At 42.0% G+C, this 14,474-nt stretch overlaps 1 protein-coding gene across 2 annotated transcripts in view; it reads left to right on the top strand.

Moving 5' to 3' along the window:
• NACC2 (NACC family member 2) overlaps nucleotides 1-14,474 on the top strand; it is a 260,461-nt gene that overhangs the window by 104,353 nt on the left and 141,634 nt on the right. The window lies entirely within an intron of this gene.

Below are 14,474 nucleotides of genomic sequence, written 5' to 3'. Positions count from 1 at the left end.
GAAACCACATGCGCTCTGAAGGTCCTTGCTGGAAAATTACTCCCGCGTGCATGCATGCGCGGGAGTGACATCATCGCGGCTCTGGCCACTTACAGCTCCCTCAGCGGTGTCCGGGCGACTGTGTCGGGGCTTCGTTTTAAGGTAAGTATTTCATAATTAGATAGTATGCGATGCACACTAGCTCATTATGCCTTTGTCCTGCTTTAAAATGGTTGTACAGTAAACCCCCGCTCCATCGCGGTTCAGTTTTTGCGGTCCCGGTATATTGCGTTTTTTTTTTTGTAATGTTATTTTACTATATAAATCATTAAGAATGAAATATTTTTGTGTTTTCCATAGCTCTTGCTATGTCTCTCTTGCTATGAGTTTCTATTGTTTTAAAAGCGTGTTTAAAGACCTTAAAATGCTTTTACACGTACAGTGACCGTAAAAAAAACATGCCTACAATGCATTTTAATAGGGTTTTTCTATTTCGCGGATTTTCACTTTTCGCGGCTGGGTCCGGAACGTAACCCCCGCAATGGAGAGGGGGTTTACTGTAAACCTCACACATGAAAAATGAGCAAAGCATATCCCTCTATAGTGTGTACTTGTCTCAGTCCAGAGTACTAAGAAGCTGATTTACTAAATCTGGAGAGTGTAAAATCTGCTGCAGCTCTGCATCAAAACCAATCAGTTTCCATTTTTTTTTTTTAAAGCTTAATTCAACAAGCTTAAAGCGGAGTTCCGGCCTATTTTTCAACTTTAGTGATTCCTGGAGTGCTCGCTATGCTGATCAACAATTGGGCATTTTCAATTTTTTTTCGGGGGTCCCTTACCTTATTTTCAATGCATTTTTAATTGTACTTCCTCCTTCTTCTCCCTCTGTGGCCACGGCCACCGACATCACTTCCGCCTTTGCATTGCATTCTGGGAGATGTTTGTCATCACTCCCAGGAGACTGGAATCAGGAAGAACTCCCAGAACACTCCCTGGAATCAGGAAGAAGGACACAGCAGATTACACTGCGGCTTCAGATGCCGACATTCCAAGATGGCCGCGCTCAGACAGCGTTTTTAAAAGTAAGATTTTGATTAAAATCCAATACTGTACACCTTGTAAGTATGAGAATAGCGGTTCTGTAAAGGGCGATGGATTAGTATTATAGGGGTATTTTTAGTTAAAAAAAGGTATTTGAGGCCGGAACTCCGCTTTAAGTCAGAAGCTGATTGGCTATTATGCACAGCTGCATCAGATATTGCACTCTCCAGTTTTAGTAAATCAGCCCCTAAGTGTTTTTTCTGTCTGCTGCTTTGTTCTTCTGCTATCATCATGAATCACTTCTGAAAAATCTTTCCTGAAACCAAGAGAAAAATGGTGACAGGGGAGGGATCTTCAGCAATATATTTATTACTTTATTTTTTTTAGGAGTGACCAGGCTGTTTGGCATTATTGTTCAAAAACGTTTTATTTTATATGCAATACATCATTTTATACAATAATAAGAAAAAAAACTTTTTTTTTTCTACATTGATCAGTTACATTTTATTTTACAATTTGGGGGTTGTTTTTTTCAGTGCCAAAAATTTCCAAAAATAGAATACCAATGAAAAAACGTTTTTAAACACTAATGGTTATATAAATAATAGAAAAAAAATGTCGCTGTGGTGAGGTGGCCGCTGTCACAAACAAGCAGTATACCCAACTTATATAAACCATTTAAAAAAAATGTGTAGCGCCAAAGATAAATGCTAAATAATCAAACCATATAAAGTGAAAAAAGTTCTCAATTAGTGAATGCAGTCCTCCATGATAGGAGCAGAAAGACTTATTTGGAAAGTCCAGTGTAGCAATTAAGTGAAACCATCTCTGACACCTCTTAAAGTGAACATTCATTGTGATTTCAAGCAAAGTGCTCAGAGGTCAGTCACCGCATTCCAGTGAACACTCACCAGAGATGATGGCTGCCATTACAACAGCATGCACGCCTTTATTATGTGCCTGTCATCCAGTAAAGAGTGGGCCCAGGAAACCCATCCAGTGACACTCTTCAACAGGGTCAAGCTATGATAAATGAAGCTCATCAAGAGCCAGAAATGATCCTCATAGTGTAGTAATTTAATATGGATGCACGTACACATAAAAAAAAAAACAGTAAAAAGTAGCATAAAATCCTTACATAGGAAGCTGCTGTCAAATTGGAATCGAGCAGCGGCGTGACGTCAGCACTAGGAGATACTAGGGAGGAAATACTAGTGCTGACGTCATGCCGCTGCTCGATTCCAGGTTGTATGTAAGGATTTTATGCTACTTTTTACTGTTTTTATGTGTACATGCATCTATATTAAATTACTACACTATGAGGATCATCTCTGGCTCCTGGTGAGCTTCATTTATCATAGCTTGACCCTGTTGAGGAGTGTCTTACTGGTTTTACTCTTCACTGGATGACAGACACATATTAACCACTTCAATACAGGGCACTTTCACCCCCTTCCTGCCCAGAGGAATTTTCAGCTTTCAGCGCTGTCAGTCATGCAACGCTGTACCGAATCAAATTTTTTTATCATTTTTTGTTTTTAAAATAGAGCTTTCTTTTGGTGGTAATTAATCACCACTGGGTTTTTTATTTTTGCAATAAGTGAAAAAAGAGCAAAAAGTTTGAAAAAAACTCACTTTTTTTTTAGTTTCTATTATAAAATTTAGCAAATAGGTAATTATTTTTTTATAAATTTGGGCCAAAATGTATACTGCTACTTATCTTTGGTAAAAATAACCCAAATTCGTGGATATTATTTAGTCTTTGTGAAAGTTATAGAGCCTATAAGCTATGGTGCCAGTCATTGAAAATTGATCACACCTAATCACACCTGAAGTACCGACGGCCTGTCTCATTTCTTGAGGCCCTAAATGTCAGGACAGTACAACTACCCCCCAAATTACCCCCTTATGGAAAGTAGACATTCCAGGGTATTTAATTAGAGGCATGGTGAGTTTTTTGAAGTTCTAATTTTTTCCCACAATTCTTGGGAAAATAAGGAATACATTTTTTTTCTTTTTTTTTTTACACAAAATTGTCAAATTGTGGGGGCGCGCACAAGGACAGTGCATGTGGCTGGCTGTGATTGGACACAGTCAGTCACATGGTAAAGAGCTATTTTTATTGGCTCTTTACACTGATCGGGGATGGGCTGTGTCCTGGGGGACGTGCCTCACACCCCCAATCCCCACGCTGCACACCCCAAGGGGGCATGGGAGAGTGGCAAGAATGGGCGGACGTCATATGATGTCCACCCGGAGGGAGAAAGAGGTGTTATTTTACAATGCCCCGGTAGGGAAGTGGTTAAAGGCGTGCATGCTGTTGTAATGGCAGCCATCATCTCTGGTGAGTGTTCATTTTACTGGGATGCGGTGGCTGATCTCTGAGCACTTTGCTTGAAATCACAATGCATGTTCATTTCAAGAGGTGTTAGAGATTGTTTCACTTTATTTTTACACTGGACTTTCCAAATAAGTCTTTCTGTTCCTATCCTGGAGGACTGCATTCACTGAGGACTTTTTCACTTTATATAGTTTTAGTATTTATCATTTATAAATGAACAATACCAGCAGGAAAATAAGAGTGGAAAGAGGGAGTTAATTGTAATCATTAGGGAAAACGAGGCGTTAAACTTGAACAAATTTTATTAAACACACCAAAAAAAAAAATAGGCGGTGATCCTCTGGTTGCTCTATTCATAGAAGCTGTACTATCAGTTCCTGCAATGAAAAGCGATCTATGCAAGGAGGACAGTAGATTAATTAAAAGTCTGTGTCCTCCATTCGTAAAGCGCTTTTCATTGTTGTAACTGACAGTACAGCTTCTATGAATGAAGCAGGGGCACAGGAAAGGCGGGCATAGTAGGCAATGTTGAAGAGTGCCTGTGGCAGGTACAGCCACTGTTAACCACAACCAGGGCCGCTGATAAGGCAGTACAGCCAGCCCTCCTGTACTGGGCCAAGGCCTCATCAGTTGAAAAGGAGGGCCCAGGCACCATTGCCTTATTGTTGACACATGTGACTCTTGTGAAGTGCTGCTGGATTCTACTTTTCTTTTCTCCCTCAAACTACACTGTAGGGGGATCAGTGCTAGTACCTGCTGTCTGGGACCCAGTGTGCCCCTTTCCCTGCAGTGGTTCAAGTTTTATTTCTCTCCTGCCGGCAGCTGTCCACACAGGGGCATTATTTCTTTTAGGATGGTGAGCAGGGGGCTCGTTATGCTGAATGAACACAGTGGATGATCGGTACCAATTTCTCACTGTGGGGTTGAAGATATTGCCTCTGTGCCACTATTCACTTGAATGGGTCTTGAACGGGGGTATACCGTATATACTCGAGTATAAGCCGACCTGAGTATAACCCGAGGCCCCTACTTTTACCACAAAAAGATGGGAAAAATTTTGACTCGAGTATAAGCCTAGGGTGAGAATGCAGGGTGGTGGGCATGGTACAGGAGAATGCAGGGTGGCTGGCATGGTACAGGAGAATGCAGGGTGGCTGGCATGGTACAGGAGAATGCAGTGTGGCTGGCATGTACAGGAGAATGCAGTGTTGCTGGCATGTACAGGAGAATTCAGGGTGGCAAGCATGGTACAAGAGGATGCGGGGTTGCGGGCATACTAGTGTGGCTGTGTTTCACTTACCTTTTCCAGAGGCGCCTTCATTATAAAAATGGCGCCGCCCGGCGGCGACACGTCATTGCGCATGCGCCGCCGCCGCTCGGGAGAGCTGGTATACGTTCGGCTATTTCCGACCTGTCCTGAGCGGTGGCGGTGCATGCGCGGTGACATGTATACGCCGGGCGGCGCCTTTTTTAAATCTTAAACACGTCGGAGTGGCCGGGACCTTTTTTTTTTTTTGTTGACTCGAGTATAAGCCGAGGGGTACGTTTTCAGCACAAAAAAATGTGCTGAAAAACTCGGCTTATACTCGAGTATATACGGTAATTTCTTCAATGGCTGCAAAGCATAGCATCGCAAGCCATTAAATTTTAGAAAAAATATAATTTGATATTTTCAGAGGAGGGGGCCCTGTCAGGTAGGCTGTACAGGGCCCTGTGATTTCTATCAGCAGCCTTGACCACAACAGCAAGATTTTTGCTGCAGGGATATCAAGAGTGCAGAGAACTGAAGATTTCAACCAACACAGCAGCTACCAGCAACGGAAACTTTGTTTATGCAGGTGCTGAAAAATGAGTAAACTTAAAGGGGTTGTAAAGGTTCAAATGTTTTTTTAATAAAAATAACAAACCTGCCTAAACTTGCTCTGTGCAAAGGTTTTACACAGAGCAACCCGATCCTCCTTTTCTGGCGTGCCCAGCCGGACTCCTGGCTCCTCCCCTTTATCGGGTGCCCCTACGGAGAGCCGCTTTCCATGGGGGCACACGTGCAGATGCACTACCTAGTCCCGCTGCTGCATCCATTGACACAGACAGCAGGACTCTGCCCCGCCCCCCCCCCCGCGTCACTGGATTTGATTGACAGCAATGGCTCCTGCTGCTATCAATCTATGCAGTGAAATCAGGGACAGTGGCTGGAATGGATGGGCTCTGGGGGCAGCTACAGCAAAGACGGTTTTTCACCTTAATGCATAGAATGCATTAAGGTGAAAAACCATTAGACTTTACAATCACTTTAAAGCAGACCTTCAGCTGCAAAGACAATGCGATTGTACCTGGCTTCAGGCCCCTACGCGGTGCTGCACTTCCTCCTATCTCACTTAATGAGAATAACATTTTATGTGCAGATGTGCTAAAGGACTTTGCCAGGTTCAGAGCCCAGGCAAAGCACTTCCGCTTATCAATGCATGAGCCAAACTATTGAAAATGGGGGTGCTGATGCAGAGGGCAGAGCCCCAATAAGGGGACTGCATTTCTTCTTTAAAGCTTGCTGACTTGTACAAAGTAAGCTTATAATAAAGCCTAGCTGTAGGTACAAAGAATATTGCTACTTCTGCAGCTAGTCATGTCAAAGGTGCATGTGCAGTGCGCTCTATAGGGACAGCATGCCATCCCTTCAGAACGCTATGCCATGGCCTTGGCACAGTGACATCATTGAGACTCGGCCAATCAAACTGCTGGAGCCCAGGGACCCTGAAGGTAGACCAAGTGAAGATGGAAGCCTGGTCTACCTTCAGGGTAGACCAGTGTGCCGCTGGAGGGCTTCATGTTAAGGCAAGTCTCTCATAATGTGCTAGTATGGAATGCATACTAGCACATTATCTTGCAGTTGAGATTTTTTTTTGGGGGGGGTTCTTTACTACCACTTTAAGCTTTCACTGATGTATGCAGATCAAAGCTCACCCTCTTAATCTGCAGAAGAATGTAAGAAAAATAACAATAATGTTATGTAGAACTACCCCGTAGGAGTTACAAATGTCAGGGTTACCCACTGCTGCACACCCAGTAACATAGCATTTCAACTTGCATCCAGATACAGAAAACAGTCCTTGAGCTTTGTTTTTTGTTGAACCGGGGACAGCTTCCTCCCTATTTAGAGCTTCACTTGTTCCTCCTGCACACCTTGACTTGATCTCTGTACAGCTTCACTTGATATACACCGCAGAACTCCAATTGATTTGTTCTTTAGGAGCTAACAGTCTCTTGTTAGCTCATCAAAAGCCCCTTTACAGGCTAGGAACACTCAGTCCCTGAGATAAGTAGCACATGTGGAGTGAACTGCATCCCAAAACTCCTTCAACTCCCCTTTAGACACTGGTCCCAGCTCTATTTCTTGTAGGAAATGCTTGCCCACCGGACTGCTGTTTCACCAGCCCACCTGGCTGGTTCTTCCCATTCTACCCGACTGACACTCTGCACCAGTCCAACCTAACTGACACACTGGAGATCTTTTAGGGCAATGCTGAAGACTTAAGCACACCGCTGTCTTCGAGAGAGGCTACATGTGGCAATCTCTCTCCTTGTCTGTCCTTGCACTGTGCTGATCTACTCACTCTTCTGTCCTTTCTTGTTCCCGCTGGCTCTCTAGAAAGCCTCCTCCAACTTGGCCAGTGGTAGGATCCTTCCAGGCCAGTCACCTGATCCCTAGCCTAAGGTAGAGCCACTCCCTGGCAGGGGTTCTTTAAGGGCCCTCGACCAACTCCCTCAACACTGCATCTCCATTTTCCACCGAACTCCCCACCCCCCCCATCCCCCCTGTCCCCCCCGTCCCTTGCTGTCATGACTCATGTCTATTTAAGGGCTCACTTAGTCCCCTGCCGGGACCACTTCCTGGAGATTGGCAAAGGGCCTATAAATATGCAAGACAACCCTCCTAGCTTCCGCCCACTAATTTCTAGACTATTCTCCAATACTAGGGGGAGGCACCAGACAGCTGCCTGGATGAGTCATTCAGCTCTGAACTCAAATGAACCCTGACCCAGATTCCATGTCTCAGGCCCTGAGCCAAACTACAATTTGCCTGTACTACCACTAGTAGCACACTAGAAGGTGCTACAGTTATTTTGACAGTGAGGTTGAGGGGGGTGTCCGTAAGGAAAAAGAACAGGACATGACACACACTTCTTGTGTACAAGTTTTATTTTCGAAAGAGGGGGTTGTAGCGTGCCCAGTGTCCACAACCAGTTAAAAGTAACATAAATACTTGCTTTTTCTGGATATAATGCTGCTCCCAGGTCTTTGCAGTGCTTATCACATTACCACAGCAGTGCATGGAGCCTGGAGAAAAAAAAAAAGCTTAGTTCCCGGAAAAGTAATATGCCTCTATTGCAGCTGAATGCAGCCATTTCCACTGTTCCAGAACCAGCAGGGAACACAACTCTGCCAAAACCATAGAGATCTAGCTTTGCACAATGCATTTTATCTTCTGTAAGTTATTACACTGCAGAATGGTTTTATTTAAAGGGAACTTGTTACATTGTTACCTGTCCTATCCAGGGCTGGAAACTGATGTTTCCTAACTCTAAAAGTGGTGCTAGGTCCAGGGCTGAACTCTACTCTGCAAAATCAAACTGGTTGACCTGTGCCCTGGTACTAGCACCGCTCTCAGGACTTGGACAATGGATGGCATCCTTAGCTATGACAGCTAAAAGCATATGTCCAAGGTTCTCTTTATTGTTCAATATTTTGAGTTTCAGAGGTCAGCAGCCTCCTCCTTTCTCCTCTTAGAATGTTCTCCTGTGTCGGAATGCGTATATGAAGACGTTTTAGTTTGCAGGTAAGAAAGTCAGTGAAACAGAGTAGAAGAATCCACTACTGCAGCGACAGCAAATTTTCTCAGAGGACAAGGACATTGGAATTGGCAGCGCCAGCCCCTCGGCTAATCTTACAGACGCCAACCTTTCCTCAGGTTGAGCGGGCAAGAAAGGCAGAACTCCTAGCATTCTTTGCCATTCAGATCACCATCTGGACTGGAGGGTTAAAAAAAAGAGAAAACTGGAGCAGCTTTGGTGGGTAGGAAGGCGGGTTGTGTTTTGCTTCTTTCACCCCAGCTCCTCTACAGTCTCAACTGCCATTGCATGCTTTCTTACCTTGTGTGCATTAGAAAATAATTTCATATTAAAAATATGTTTCAGAAGATACAATATGACATAACTTTACATTTGCTCAGGGTTAAAAGAGAACTCAATCATCACTAAACATCAGAACATTAGTGTAAAACAAGTACTGAAATCGCAAATTATACAACCCATGTACACCATTTCCCCATTTCTTTCGCATGGAAGGGTAGCTAATATGATGACCTGGCATCAGACACTCTCACAAACTTTTTGAGTCTTATTTGTCCACTCAGTATATACACAGAGTACCTGAAGCCCTGAAATATTTTGTGTTGGAGCTCCCCCTTCCATCACGCTAGATTAGCATGCAGATGGCATAATATGAGTATATTGTGTAGATTTAATAAAAAGACTCCTTCAAGCCTCATCCCAAAGAAGTAGAAAAAAAAATAGATACAACTGAAAATTATTCCTGTTGCCTATGAATAAGGACTATAGCGGCACAGCATAGGAGACAAAAACTAATAAGATAAAATATAGTCTTTTTTTATACAATATTAAAAAGGAATACAAACAACAATAGTTGCATATCCCATCTATTACAGGGAGGTGAAATAGTTACTGAAATTTCTAGTTGCCTGGGTCCTAGGGAAGCTAAAGGTCTGTCTGATAATTTTTTGGATGCACAGCAAAAAATGGTAAGCCTGAAAAACACTGTTGAGCTGGGGAAGGGGGGGGGGGGGTGTAGGTCGTCCCCTCCCACCGCTTCTGAAAGCGATCCAGCGGCTAATGAGTTACTCGGACTGCTTTCATAAGAAAACCAGCCACCGGCTGAAAAAAAAAAAAAATGTTGGGGTTATAGCTGATAGCTTCAGCCATAATCCCACTAAACCCCTTGCAAACCGCATTTTATATATATATATATATATATATATATATATATATATATATATATATATATATGTGGTTATTCTAAGTGAATGGTCATAGTGATGACAGCCAACACTTATATCAGGACTATGGCCCTAACCAAGTATAAGTAAATCTTTCAGGTTTGATTGGGGGCTAGTCAAGTCGTGTCTAAAATTTTGAAATCCTAACAGAATGCACAGACAATGTACTGGTGTTAATTATTGTAGATGTATAATTGAACTTGAACTTTTATAAATGCAGGTGCATCTCATAAAGTGAGAATATCATCAAAACGTTAATTTACAGTATCTCACAAAAGCTAGTACACCCCTCACATTTTTGTAAATATTTTATTATATCTTTTCATGTGACAACACTGAAGAAATTACACTTTGCTACAATGCAAAGTAGTGAGTTTACAGCTTGTATAACAGTGTAAATTTGCTGTCTACTCAAAATAACTCAACACACAGCCATTAATGTCTAAACCACTGGAAACAAAAGTGAGTACACCTCTAAGTTAAAATGTCCAAATTGGGCCCAAAGTGTCAATATTTTGTGTGGCCACCATTATTTTCCAGCACTGCCTTGGGCATGGAGTTCACAAGAGCTTCACAGGTTGCCACTGGAGTCCTTTTCCACTCCTCCATGACGACATCACGGAGCTGGTGGATGTTAGAGACCTTGCACTCCTCCACCTTCCATTTGAGGATGCCCCACAGATGCTCAATGGGGTTTAGGTCTGGAGACATGCTTGGCCAGTCCATCACCTTTACCCTTAGCTTCTTTAGTAAGTCAGTGGTCATCTTTGAGGTGTGTTTGGGGTCGTTATGTTGGAATACTGCCCTGCCGCCCAGTCTGGGGAGCATGCTCTGCTTCAGTATGTCACAGTAAATGTTGGGATTCATGGTTCCCTCAATGAACTGTAGCTCCCAAGTGCCAGCAGCACTCATGCAGCCCTAGACCATGACACTCCCACCACCATGCTTGACTGTAGGCAAGGCACACTTGTCTTTGTACTCCTCCCCTGGTTGCCGCCCCTCACGCTTGACACCATCCGAACCAAATAAGTTTATCTTGGTCTCATCAGACCACAGGACATGGTTCCAGTAATCCATGTCCTTAGTCTGCTCGTCTTCAGCAAACTGTTTGCGGGCTTTCTTGTGCATCATCTTTAGAAGAGGCTTCCTTCTGGGACGACAGCCATGCAGACCAATTTGATGCAGTGTGTGGCGTATGGTCTGAGCACTGACAGGCTGACCCCCCCCCCCCCACACCTCTTCAACCTCTGCAGCAATGCTGGCAGCACTCATAACGTCTATTTCCAAAAGACAACCTCTGAATATGACGCTGAGCACGTGCACTCAGCTTCTTTGATCGACTATGGCGAGGCCTGTTCTGAGTGGAACCTGTCCTGTTAGACTGCTGTATGGTCTTGGCCACGTGCTGCAGCTCAGTTTCACGGTCTTGGCAATCTTCTTATAGCTTAGGCCATCTTTATGTAGAGCAACAATTCTATTTTTCAGATCCTCAGAGAGTTCTTAGCCATGAGGTGCCATGTTGAACTTCGAGTGAACAGTATGAGAGAGTAAGAGCGATAACACCAAATTTAACACACCTGCTCCCCATTCACATCTAAACCCTTGTAACACTAACGAGTCACATGACACCATGCAGGGAAAATGGATAATTGGGCCCAAGTGTACTCACTTTTGTTGCCAGTGGTTTAGACATTAATGGCTGTGTGTTGAGTTATTTTGGGGGAAAAGCCAATTTACACTGTTATACAAGCTGTACACTCACTACTTTACATTGTAGCAAAGTGTAATTTCTTCAGTGTTGTCACCTGAAAAGATGTAATAAAATATTTCCAAAAAATGTGAGGGGTGTGTTCATTTTTGTGAGCTACTGTATTTCAGTAATTTAATTCAAAAAGTAAAACTTGTATATTTTATTTAGATGCGATACACATAGTGTTATATTTCAACCATTTCTTTCTTTTAATTTTGATGAATATGTCTTACAGCTAGTGAAAACCAAAAATTCAGTGTATCAGAAAATTAGTATATTACAAAATCTCCACAGACTGTGGAAAATTTTGCATTTGTTTTTGGAAATCAAGGTCCCAGAGTCTGGAAGAAGAGTGGAGAGGCACAGAATCCAAGTTGCATGAGGTCCAGTGTTAAGTTTCCACAGTCAGTAATGATTCGGTGAGCCATGTCATCTGCTGGTGATGGTCCTCTGTGTTTATTCAAGTCCAAAGTCAGCACAGCCCTCTACCAGGAAATTCTAGAGCACTTCATGCTTCCCTCTGCTGACCAGCTTTATGGAGATGCTGATTTCATGTTCCAGTAGGACTTGGCACTTGCCCAGACTGCAAAAAATTCCACAACCTGGTTTGATGATCATGGCATCACTGTGCTTGATTGGTCAGCAAACTCACCTGATCTAAACCCCATAGAGAATCTATGAGGTGTTGTCAAGAGGAAGATGAGAGACATCAGACCCAACAATGCAGACAAGCTGAAGGCCACTATCAAAGCAACCTGGGCTTTCATAACACCTCAGCAGTGACACAGGCTGATCGCCTCCATGCCACACCGCATTGATGCAGTAATTCATGCAAAAGGATCCCCAACCAAGTTTGAATGCATAATATACTGTACATGGACATACTTTCAGTAAGATTTTTCTGTATTAAAAACCTTTTTCTTTTTTTTTAATTCTTCTGTAATATTCAATTTTTTTGAGATACTGAATTTTGGGTTTTCACTAGCTGTAAGCCATAATAATCAAAATTAAAAAAGAAAGAAATGCTACACACTCTGTGTGTAATACATCTATATAAAATGAGTTTACATTTTTAGAATTGAATTACTGAAATAAATTCACTTTTTGATCAATTTTTTTCAGATCCACATGTGTTGGCCTAAATACAGCAACATTCCAATCTGATTCATTTCAACTTGGGGGGGTGGGAGGGAGTCTTTTTAAGGTAATTATGGCTGCCTGCAACACCTGATTTTTTTTTATTATTTTTTTCCAACTGGCTGATTTGAATTGGCTGATGTAAGTAGCAACTATAACAGATCTAGAAGCTATAGTAAAATTTACTCTTACAAAAAATAAAGCTAAAGCCCTCAGCTTCATTCCAATAAGCCAGTGGAAAAAACATTTAAAACTATATTTTGTGAGCTTCTTTTCTGTATAACCACACTGCATTGTCTTAAAAAAAAAAAAGTTTCATAAAACAGATTGCACAAAAATATTTCCAAACCACAACCCCGCATTCTTTGAAGCCCTTTCCATTTTTGTGCCCCCAATTATTCCTCAAATTATAGACATTGGTTATCTGTTTGGTGTAAAATGGTTAGGGTCAGGACAGTATGAGAATACTTGTTTAGGAAGAAAATAGGAAAAATTAGAGTGTATTATATGAGAGACAATAGCCACAAATATCGTTAAGTGACTCGACAGTATCTAAGAAGCTTAGTTAGACTGCAATATAAGCTATATAGTATAGGAGGAAGAGACAAAGCAGATTTTAGCTAGAAAAAAAAACAGTATTATCTGAGAGATAATGGCCACAAAAAAAATTAGAGACTGGAGCACTAGAAAAGGCTGAAAACTTCAAATTGCAAAACAGGATTTACCCTGCAGTGAATATTAGAAATTTTGGCAACTGTGGTTTAGGTGCGGAAATGTATATAGTGCTGGGGCACCGGAATAGACCAGGAAAGGTGGTGGGAGTGGGTTATGGTGGCAGGTATCCTTTTTAAACATTTAGTCTGGGTAGCATCAGCAGCATAGATTTCAGTCACTGTTAATCCAACACTGGTTGATTTTAATGGAAGTGAGTCGGTTTACAGGGGACAGGCAGATTTGCCTCTCCATATCAAAGCCTGGAGTGCTGAAGGCCCTCTCAGACCACAGTATAGCACACCACTCTGAGATCAAAAAGGCATACATACCCTATCTCTAGATGGTGTGGCCTGACCACAGCTTTGTCCTGCAGAACCTGCTCGCCCCCTACCACTTTTACGTGTAGAACTTCTACCTTTCACTTTAGGACTGCCTAATCTTTTTAATAAGGGGGATCACATACTTTTAATGGCAAATATGGCAATAGGAGGAATAAATATGTGATACTTTGGTGTACAATACTTTACTGCACAGGTGTGTGGTGTTGTGCTGCAAACAAACAAACATCTTTACCTATCTCATCATCAAATGTACGCTACAGGTGTGTGAAAGAAAAGCAAAAAGGAAACAAAGCAAGAAAAAAGTAAAAACCTGAAACTCTTAATCCCAAATCTGTTGTTCTGTTTTTACTCCGTAAGTAAAAAATGTGGATACATTTAAAATACAAGAAAATTCATGAAATACATGCCAATGAAGAATTATTCATACATTACTGTTGATATTGAAACATACAAATCAAATCATACAACTGCTGTATTATAAAAAGTGGGTGAATAAAATGAATAAAATCTTCTGTTTATCTCCAATATGTTAATATGATTATTTCATCATACAGTTTATGTGTCCTTGTATCAGTCTCTTGTATTATATACTGTATATCCCATCACCTTGGTGTGAAATAAATCAACATCTGCGTTTTCTCTAATATGCTGCTGTGAAACCACTGTGCTCTCTGGACTCTAACCTTATAGTTACTTGAGTTAAGGCATATAGGAATGTTGTCCTAGTGGGGTGGTCCTCCTTACATAGTTAGTGAGGTTGAAAAAAGACACTCCTATCCACTCTTTCCTCTAAGGGCCCTCTAGTTGTTCTCCCCCCACTTCCAGGTCTCTTTGGTGGGTAGGATCTCCTCTATCCACTCTTAACCTCACGCAGGATATTCAGAAATGTGGAAAAGACTTCCCATAGTGTGATATTGTTTTTGTAGAAGGATTTATTAAAGCTGAAATTTTTACTCGCATTCCAGACATTTAAAAAAAGCATAATATCCATAAGTTTTGTACATCCGCTAAGGTCACTTTCGATATGGCTCCGCTCACGCCCAAAAGGTCTTTTAAAGCCTCTTTAACATGGACAGCCGGAAGGAAAAAAACAAGTGGCTGAGT

This window comes from Pelophylax lessonae, assembly GCF_965119305.1.
Source record: "Pelophylax lessonae genome assembly, chromosome: 7".
In the NCBI taxonomy this organism is placed as follows: Eukaryota; Metazoa; Chordata; class Amphibia; order Anura; family Ranidae; genus Pelophylax; species Pelophylax lessonae.
This window is presented reverse-complemented; position numbering and strand designations above follow the sequence as displayed.